This window comes from Paramormyrops kingsleyae, chromosome 12 (assembly GCF_048594095.1).
Source record: "Paramormyrops kingsleyae isolate MSU_618 chromosome 12, PKINGS_0.4, whole genome shotgun sequence".
NCBI lineage: Eukaryota > Metazoa > Chordata > Actinopteri > Osteoglossiformes > Mormyridae > Paramormyrops > Paramormyrops kingsleyae.
In genome coordinates this window covers 24920285-24930379 of record NC_132808.1, presented here as the reverse complement: position 1 = coordinate 24930379, position 10095 = coordinate 24920285, and the positions used below count along the sequence as shown (strand labels likewise).

The window sequence follows — 10095 nt, the reverse complement described above, 5'->3', positions numbered from 1 at the left end:
ACCCTACTAAAGACCAAAAAGCAGATACTGTGGCTAAGGTACTGTGGAGAAATTTCTTCTGTCGCTTTGACTTCCCTGTGAAACTGCACGCTGACCAAGGGCGCAATTTTGAGAGCACAGTTGTGAAGGAGCTCTGTAAGTGTGTTGGTATCACCAAAACCCGCACAACCCCATACCATCCTCAGGGCAATGGGACCACAGAAAGGTTCAATCGGACCCTTCTGAACATGCTGGGAACGTTAGAGCCTCACCTGAAGCCACGCTGGCATGAATATGTGGATGCCATGACACATGCCTATAACTGCACACGGCACGACTCAACCGGTTACACCCCATACTATCTAATGTTTGGGAGGCATCCCAGGCTTCCCGTCGATCTGATCTTTGGGCTCCCTACCGCTAATACGTCAGGTGGATACAGTGACTATGTTCAGACTCTTCATGACTGTCTGTCACAGGCCTACACCCAGGCTAGTCAAACATCTCGACAAGCTAAGGAACAGCAAAAGAAATATTATGACAGGAAAGCTGTGAGTCATATCTTCCACCCAGGGGATAGAGTTCTGGTCAAAGTATGCCATGTGGAGGGGCGACAGAAGCTAGGAGACAGATGGGAGCCACGTCCATACAGTACATTGTGGTGAAGAAGCAACCCCACCTACCAGTGTATGTGGTACAGCCAGAGAATGGTGGAACAGAGAGAGTGCTCCACAGCAACCTTCTTACACAGTGTATGTTTCTTCCAGTTGAGCAGGCCGGTGTAGTGCCAATGGAAGAGGAAGGATCAGACACAGAGACAAGGGGGGCAGGTACTGAAATAGATGCCGAGGAGAAATCGGAGGGGGACGGCACAGAGGTGACTGACAGTAGAATTCTATCCAGGACAGAAGGTGGAGAGGATGTACACAGCAGCACAGAGATGGACATGGAGGGAGGACCAGTAAGTGAAAGGGTGGAGGGTACTGCAGCAGTCAGTAGTGCCAACTTACCTTTGTGTCCCGGCGCTGCCAGGAGAAATCCACCAAGAAATCGGCAGCCCCCAAGCAGACTATTGTGTGAGTCCCATGTCACAAGAACAGAGGATGAGCAGCAGAAAATAGAAAAAGGGTGGAGGTTGTGGCAAAGAGCCAAGGCAAGAAGAGTGACAGGGTGCACTTAGAGTAGGTAACAGACGCATATGCATATATTCACATATACACTTCTAATTTAGTCTTGTTGGTTTTGGTGATTGTGCTGTATCGTGTGGTGGCAGGTGGTCTTAGTCTTGTTTTTGTTTTGTTCTGATGGCTGGGGCGCCATCAACTAAGGAAGGGGTAGATGTAGGGCAGTAGTTCTGATGCACCGCTATTTTGGCCATTTTACATTTATATGTTCGCTCTGGGACACCGTATTCCATACGCGGGTTTAGAGCGGATGGCATTTTTTTTCCTTTAGTTTGCTCTCGCTACCCCGAAAGGTGAGCATTGTTAATGGCCGCTCTCTTTTCATATTAGAATGACAGAGCTAAAATTGCCCACCCATCCAGTTGAATATATTCTGGTTAATGTGAGGTTCGGATGCAGACCGTTTGGTTTGGGGTATTTTGATGTTTTGGTACTGAATTATAATTTGTAGAGGTCTACCGATATTGAATTTTACCGATACCGATAGCTAGGTTGGTCCGTACTTGCCGATAACCGATTAATTAACCGATAGTTTTTAAAATGGATACTGGATTTAAAAAAAAAAAAAACTAAATTAAAACACAACACTACATGTAAAATAGTACTAAACTTTATTACAAAAACCAAACAAAAAAACAGTACTGAATCATGAAAATGTGCTATATGAAATAAATATGAATATATTAATAAATATTGAGGTAAATTAAAGACATGCTTTCAAACTGAAAGAAAAAGTAACACTCCAAATAAATAAAAAAAAAGTTACATACAAAATGAATTATAATAATAATTATATAATTATATATAATATTAATTATATAAATGTATATTATATGTGTAGTCTCCCACTATATTTGCTTCTATTTTGAAAACTTTTTTCTCTCTCCATAGGCAGAGGTTGACCAAACTGTTTGTGTAATCTGTTATCAACGCTCATTATATACCCGTCTTTTTAGGCAAGAACCAGATAATGAGTGTCACGTCATGAAATGGTTTTAATACGAAGGGAGCTGTATTACGTGATAACAAATTTAATAAAAACATCGTAAGTTATGCCTATAATAGTAATGATTTCATTTCAAACAACAAATATATTATATAGAGAAGGTGAGCAAAGTATCAACAGAGCTTTTTGAAACTCCGAATCAGTAAAACACTGCGTCGCAAAAAGATTCACTGTTTCGAAGCGCTCCAGTCAGATCCCCCCATCCCCCCGGCAAATCGCACCCTGTGCCTGAAGATAAAAAGAACTGAAATCGAATCCATTCCTGATGGTAACAATCATGACATTAAACATTTGGGTCGGACTTGCGTGTATTTTTGCCACATTATTTTAACTGCTTGATGTACTGCTAATGTTAGCGTCCTCTCAGCCTTGTCGACAAACATACTGCTGTTCTTTCTCCAATGCAGAATCTAATCAACAAATGAATTACTTTATATTGAGATGAAAACATGTACAGTACTGTAGTGTACTGTATACATACCTTTTCGCTGTCTGTGTTTTAAACGTGCATTTGAAGTGTCAGCGTTGTCCGTGCACCGCGCTCTCTCCAGGCAGCTTGCTCTCTCCTTGCAACTAACAGTATCACGTGTCAAAACAAAAGCATGTGCTTTACAGCGATTTTCGCCTATAGAGGCGGCTCTTGCCATAGATATATATGTTGGCTCTCGCACTGTATAAGGACAACGGACCGTTCTCAGCCGCTTCAGCTCTGACGCAACCCGGAAAAACTATCGGCGTGGATTTTTGCCGATAACCGATAGTTCCGGGAATCAACTATCGGCCGATTAATCGGCAAAACCGATACATCGGTCAACCTCTAATAATTTGTAACTTTGGGTTGTTAATTGTCGGAATGAAGGCTATGTGCGGCAAAGGGGTTATTATCATTTTAGTTAGTAAAATGTTACGATGTCATTAAATGTACTGTATTTGTTATTGTCTTACTTTTATTTTTGAAGTGGGAATTGTACATTTTGTTAATTTTGAGTTTGCTCTCGCTACCCCGAAAGCACGGAGCGGCAACAGCGGAGAGAGAGGGAGCGAAGCTGTGTCCTCATTGTAATAAATCGCGTCAGTCCCGACCTACAATCCCGAACCTGCGTGGCTGGTGTTTTGTTCCTGCCCAACGCCCCTCGACCCAACACATACAAACACAACGCAGAGCATTGAGGCGCGGACCGGAGGCAGGCGGACCGACACAACGCAGCAGGAGGGTTACAATTACATGATATAACTTTTTTAATACTGTATCCTAAATTGTGGATAATTAAGCTATATATCATATGCTGAAGTACATTTCTGGAGTGTTAAAGATTAAAAGAAAAAATAACAAGAACCGTACAGAACCGAAAACCGTGACCCTAAAACCGTGATACAAACCGAACCGTGGGTTTTGTGAACCGTGCCACCCCTACAACCGAGGTATGCAGCAAAGCATTTGTGAAGCCACAACACGCACAACCTTGAGGCGGATGGGCTACAACAGCAGAAGACCCCACCGGGTACCACTCATGTCCACTACAAATAGGAAAAAGAGGCTACAATTTGCACGAGCTCACCAAAATTGGACAGTTGAAGACTGGAAAAATGTTGCCTGGTCTGATGAGTCTCGATTTCTGTTGAGACATTCAAATGGTAGAGTCAGAATTTGGCGTAAACAGAATGAGAACATGGATCAATCATGCCTTGTTACCACTGTGCAGGCTGGTGGTGGTGGTGTAATGGTGTGGTGGATGTTTTCTTGGCACACTTTAGGCCCCTTAGTGCCAATTGGGCGTCGTTTAAATGCCACGGCCTACCTGAGCATTGTTTCTGACCATGTTCATCCCTTTATGACCACCATGTACCCATCCTCTGATGGGTACTTCCAGCAGGATAATGCACCATGTCACAAAGCTCGAATCATTTCAAATTGGTTTCTTGAACATGACAATGAGTTCACTGTACTACAATGGCCCCCACAGATCTCAACCCAATAGAGCATCTTTGGGATGTGGTGGAATGGGAGCTTCGTGCCCTGGATGTGCATCCCACAAATCTCCATCAACTGCAAGATGCTATCCTATCAATATGGGCCAACATTTCTAAAGAATGCTTTCAGCACCTTGTTGAATCAATGCCACGTAGAATCAAGGCAGCTCTGAAGGCGAGAGGTATTAGTATGGTGTTCCTAATAATCCTTTAGGTGAGTGTATGTTCGTGTGTTACGGTATGTGTAGCTTTGTACTGTGGAAATTGATACATGCCATACAGAATTTGATGACATACAAAATCTTAGTTGTAGTTTACATTGGAAAATGTGCACCGTTATATTCAGGGCTGTGGAGTCGGAGTCAGAGACAATTTTGGGTACCTGGAGTCGGAGTCGGCAAAAAGTTAACCGACTCCGACTCCTACTAAATTTAAATGGGAATTAAAAAAGTAAGTTGAAATGTCCCAATTCACAAACAGTCATAATGAACTACTTCTCTGCTGTAAGAATAAAGCCCAATGCATGCAGTGCATAATGTTACCACAAAACGAACATGTCAACTTGTCAAGTAACCATGAAGCATGCTTTTCATTGACTGTATGCGTCACTATATGGGATGTAATGCACAGGTAAGGTGCGGCACCGCTTTCCATTGTGTCGTGTTCCACTGTTACAGGGAACTGTGAACCTAGCCTAAAGCCCCCCATACATTTACAGATGCACTGCCGATTTTTCGGCCGTTCAACGAGTCATCACGCGTCAAACGCCGGAAAAATCATCTGGTGTGTTCTCAGCTCCGTCGGCTCCCCTTTGCTATGCGCTAGTGAAAACCTTGTTTTCATTGTGTTTGTCTTTAATCTGGCATTATAGTAGAGTGTTGGCTTCCTAGCCAGTAGTTCTGTGGTGAAATGACATGTATGTTGCCTTCCTTTCCTTCAATGGATGTAGAAAATACATTAGCATAGTATATACATACAGAGGAGTCGGAGTCGGGGAGTCGGAGTTGGAAGATTTAGAAACTGAGGAGTCGGAGTCGGAGTCGGAGCATTTATCTACCGTCTCCACAGCCCTGTTTATATTGACAACACAGCTAAGCATTTAGCCCGTCTTGTTTGTGAACGACACAAGGACAAGTTCATTGACATAAATATTTACTTTTGAGGGATAAATGCATGATTTTGAGAAACTTACAGGCTCTTGTAGTGTTGTTTGTACAAGTTGTTTCAAGAAATGCACTTACTGTTTTGCAAATGTTAAGGATGATTCGAGAAATGTACCCAAGCAACTGAGAACCTGTAATGAAGAAGCACAACTACATTTCTGCAGTTCTCCTCCAGGTGTCACTGTAAGCACTTTATATACAGTGATCACTTTGGAACCACATACTTACACCCTTAAAGAGTCTGTAATCATTCCTTTTGATAAGGAATGGCAGAATAATTATACAAGTAGAAGTATCTCCTGTATTTCACAAAGATTAAGTAGTATGACTGATATCTTTGTAATTTCATTTTTCACCCATATATGGGTCATCAAATCTCTCTCTAACTAACTGCTCCACACTTAGTAATATGAAGTAACCCCCTTGTGGTCCTCTGGTTTAAGCCTCTCCATCTGTACACTGTACACTGCAGATCACAGAGTACAGCACAGGGAAGCTAAACACTGAATCAGTGCTGATCCCAGACCTGCAGGATATAGAGCTGCACAGGGTGCATCTGTGCCCATCCCTGTGAAAATATAAACCATCCCCACCCTGCCCTCGCATGCACCAAAACCATCCTCACCCTGCCCCCACATGCACCAAACTGTGAGGAATTTTGTGTGGGTGTACAGCTCACAGAGGGAGAGAGGATGCTGCCCAAAACTGTACAGGCAATGGATGGGGCCCTGCAGAGTGCTGGAGAGGATGGGGGACGTAGCTGCCCCTGTGGGGAAGGAAGGTGGCTTTGCAGAGGGACATTTTGGCTCCCTGTAGGGGGAGCTCTTCTCTATACATTCCTCAGACACGGACACTGCAGAGGGGGCTGTTGATCGTGCCTTTCCCGAGAGTCCAGTGCCGGGGGCTTCTGAAGCCTCAGGTTTAGCTAAACTGGCAGATGGATTGTAGCAGCTGTCCAGTCTATCTCTCCCTCTAGGTCACCAAGGCCCTCATAACTGCTCTACTGCAGGGACCGATAGTAGAACACAGCGACCTCAAAGGCGGAGAAGACCACCCAGGGGGCTACAGGACTTTGTGTGTTCCCTCGAAGGGCAAGGAACTTACACTGTAGTTTCCTGTATTCCCCTACCATGTGTTCCATTCTCTGCTGCGGTCGCGCAGTTTCGGTCTCTCTCTCTCTTTTGATCCTCAGGTCCGCCCCCGATCGTCGTCGTTGCCTCCCAGTGGTGTATCGCTACCGGAACTTCCACCCACCAGCTTCTTTAAAGAGACGCCGCCAGCGGCTGCAGCAATGTGGTAGCTGGAGAGGGTTTATTTTGGAAATTGTTAACTGTGTCTTATATATGTATGTATATACATATATATATCGCTTGTGTACCTGACGGCTTTAACAAAAATTGTGTACCACTCACCTTGTGGGACATTTGCAGGTTGGGTCAGGTTTTATTCTTTATTTCCATCGGTCTTTTGTTGTATGTTCCACTTTATTATAAATACCAGTAATCCGTTTGTTTTCCGTTTCCGATTAATACATTGACCCTGGGCATTACGTAGGTTATTATTATGTTAGACACATTAGATCAGGCGGACACCACTCTTGTATGTTCTGTTTTCATAGTTAGATTAGTGTAGGTAGGTAGGGTTTTATTTGTTTTGTTTCTTTCATTAGATAGAGTGGAGAAAAAAAACTAAGGGTAGGTAGGGACGTTTTGTTTTACTCTTTTTATTTCTTTGGTGTCGTCTGGGCCCAACCCGTAAATACTTTGTGCTTTTGTACCTGCTTGTCTGCTACGAAATACAGATGGTTTACTAAAAGCCGTATTAGAGTGGTGTGTCGGGTGTCCCTGTCTCTGTGTACGTGGGTGCGCCTCTCATATCCCTGGCCATAACAAGTGGGGGCTCGTCCGGGATAACCTTCCTTAGGGGCGCCTACGTACGCAGGTGAGGGGCACGACGACTGGTGGTGATATAATGGTGCTGTTCACGGTGAAGGGCTTTCTGGAGGATCCCTCCGTTTCTGTTTTAGATCGGTGTAGGAAAGATGATCTTATGCAGCTCGCGGCACACTTCGGGGTTGCGGTGTCGAGGGCGAAAAAAAAACAGGAGATTAATATGGCAGTGTTCGACCGATTAGTAGCCTTGGATATTTTGAGGCGTGAGGAAGTACCTGATTCGGGAGCGTCTAGTTCGGCGGAGTGCGCGGACATGGTGGGGAATGCCGAGGCGGTGCAGCCATCGGCGGAGACGGGGGATGCCGCTGCGGACGAGTCTGTGGTTCCACCCGTCGCGGCAGGTCTTTCCCCGTTCCAGCCGTTTTCACCTCCCCTGGAGGCTTCACCTTCCCTGGAGCTGGCCAGGGAAAAAAGCGTTTTGTTTGATAAGTGGCTTACTGCATGTAACGTTATTGATTTTCAGTCACTTCGGAAGTTGATCCTATTAGAAGAATTCAAAAAGTGTTTACCGGAGCGGGTTGTTACTTACCTGAATGAACAACAGGTAGGGACTGTGAAGAAGGCCGCTGTGATGGCAGAGGAGTTCACCCTCACGCATAAGGCCACCTTTGCTTCTTCGACATTGCGCGAGGTCAGCAGCAGCCGTAAACTGCCTGCGGGTAGGATGGGGACCGCTGTCGGGACTCGTGGACTGGGATCGCCTCCACTAGAAGACAGAGAATGTTTGTACTGTCACAAAGTTAGTCACTGCGAGACACCGGAGCCGCGCAGTCATTGCTGCTTGCTGACATTCTACCGCTTCTTGCGGAGACGTCAAGTCCATCATATGTATTGGTACAAGGTATAGAATTGGGAGTTGTTAAAATCCCTCTGTATGCAATCCAGTTACACACATCGTTTGTAACTGGAACAGTTCGCGTCGGTGTGTGCGATCGCTTACCAGTTAAGGGAGTTTCCATGATCTTGGGCAATGACTTAGCCGGAGATAAGGTGACTCCATTCCTGGAAGTAAACAGAGTTCCTGAGGAACCAGAGATGATTGATCCGTCGGTTACAGAGGTATTTCCCGCGTGTGCAATAACACGAGCACAAGCACGCAAGTTTAAAGACGTGGTGGGATTGGCTGACACGTTTCTATCTGGCGCTGGTGCAGAGGTTAACGTACCGAGAGTCGCAGCCTCGAGACCGGTAAAGATCGAAAAAGCGTTTGAAGGTCCTCTTACCGGAAAACAGCTCGTGTTGGCTCAACAGGCAGATGCCTCGTTGACCAAGTGTATGGCTGCTGCTCAGGATACGCTGACAAGCAGGAATAGTCAATACCTGATGAGAGACAGCGTCCTTCTTCGGAAATGGCGTCCTGCGTCAGACAGAGGTGCAGAGTGGGAAATTGTGTTTCAGGTCGTAGTACCTCAACCATTCCATCAGCATGTTCTTGGTTTGGCTCACGACAACCCTTTTGTGGCTCACCTTGGGGTGAGAAAAACTTATAACCGCGTTCTGCGGCATTTTTTTTGGCCGGGTCTGAAGTCTGATGTCGCTGCTTACTGCAGGTCCTGTCCTACGTGTCAACTTGTAGGCAAGCCCAACCAGGCCATTCCGCCAGCTCCATTACAGCCCGTACCTGCAATAGGGGAACCATTTGAGCACATAATTATCGATTGTGTCGTCCCTTTGCCTAAAACAAAGTCCGGAAAACAGTTGCTATCCAGAGGCGGTTCCTCTTAGAAAAATTACCTCTACTGCTGTCGTAAAGGCTCTTTTAAGATTCTTTTCTATGTTTGGGTTACCAAAGCATATCCAGTCTGATCAAGGGAGCAATTTTACCTCCACGCTGTTCCGGCAGGTAATAGACCAGTTGAACATTATCCATGTTACCTCCAGTCCGTACCACCCTGAATCGCAGGGTGCACTAGAACGCTTCCATCAATCGCTTAAATCTATGCTCCGATCGTACTGCTTCGATACCAGGAGGGATTGGGATGAGGGGATTCCCTTGGTTTTATTCGCCATCAGAGAGGTGGTACAGGAATCTCTTGGGTTTAGTCCCGCCGAGCTTGTCTTCGGGCACACGGTCCAAGGACCGTTGAAGGCATTACAGGAGACCATGTTGTCGGAGAAAACTCCGCCTAAAGGTAAAAAAAATATTCTTCGTTACGTGAGTGAGTTTAAGGAGCGGCTGTATAATGCATGCGAGTGTGCTAGGAAAAACTTAAGCTCTACCCAAACTAGAATGAAACGAAAGTTCGATGTTCGGTCTGTGTTAAGCACATTTCAGCCAGGCAAGAAGGTGTTGGTTTTATTACCGGTATGAGGATCCTCGCTCTCTGCTCGTTTTTCAGGCCCGTACACTGTGGTGAAACCGACAGTATGTCATCAGTACTCCGGACAGGAGGAGGAAACAACGAACATGTCACGTGAATATGTTGAAAGCATATCATGAACGCATCCCGGTCGACGTGTCGCTACCTACGCTAGGGCCCAGCGTGGGGTCAGCAGACGTAGTTGCTGCTGTGGTTGCTTTTCCCTCTCCTACTCCTGTAGCTGCAGATGATTTTGATAACCCTAAGCAAACCGCACGTCTGAAAAATTCGGAAATGTTAGCCGATCTTTTGGCGCTGTGTGCACATCTATTAGCTGATCAGCAGACCGATCTCATACGGCTTATTCAGTCTTGTCCCGAGTTGTTTCAGGATATTCCAACCCAAACCACAGTGTTGTCTCATGACATAGACGTGGCCGGAGAAAAACCCATTAAGCAGCATGCTTATCGCTTAAATCCTGAGAAACGGAGAATAATGGGAGAGGAAGTGTCCTACCTTCTGGAGCATGGGTTAGCTAAG

At 45.5% G+C, this 10095-nt stretch overlaps 1 long non-coding RNA gene across 1 annotated transcript; it reads right to left on the bottom strand.

Moving 5' to 3' along the window:
• Positions 1 to 8019: 8019 nt before the first annotated feature.
• Positions 8020 to 8913, bottom strand: LOC140577677 (uncharacterized). The gene is made up of 3 exons (XR_011981828.1): positions 8723 to 8913; positions 8479 to 8612; positions 8020 to 8276 (listed from the first exon to the last, which is right to left on the bottom strand). It is a non-coding gene; the product is annotated as an uncharacterized lncRNA (long non-coding RNA).
• Positions 8914 to 10095: the final 1182 nt, after the last annotated feature.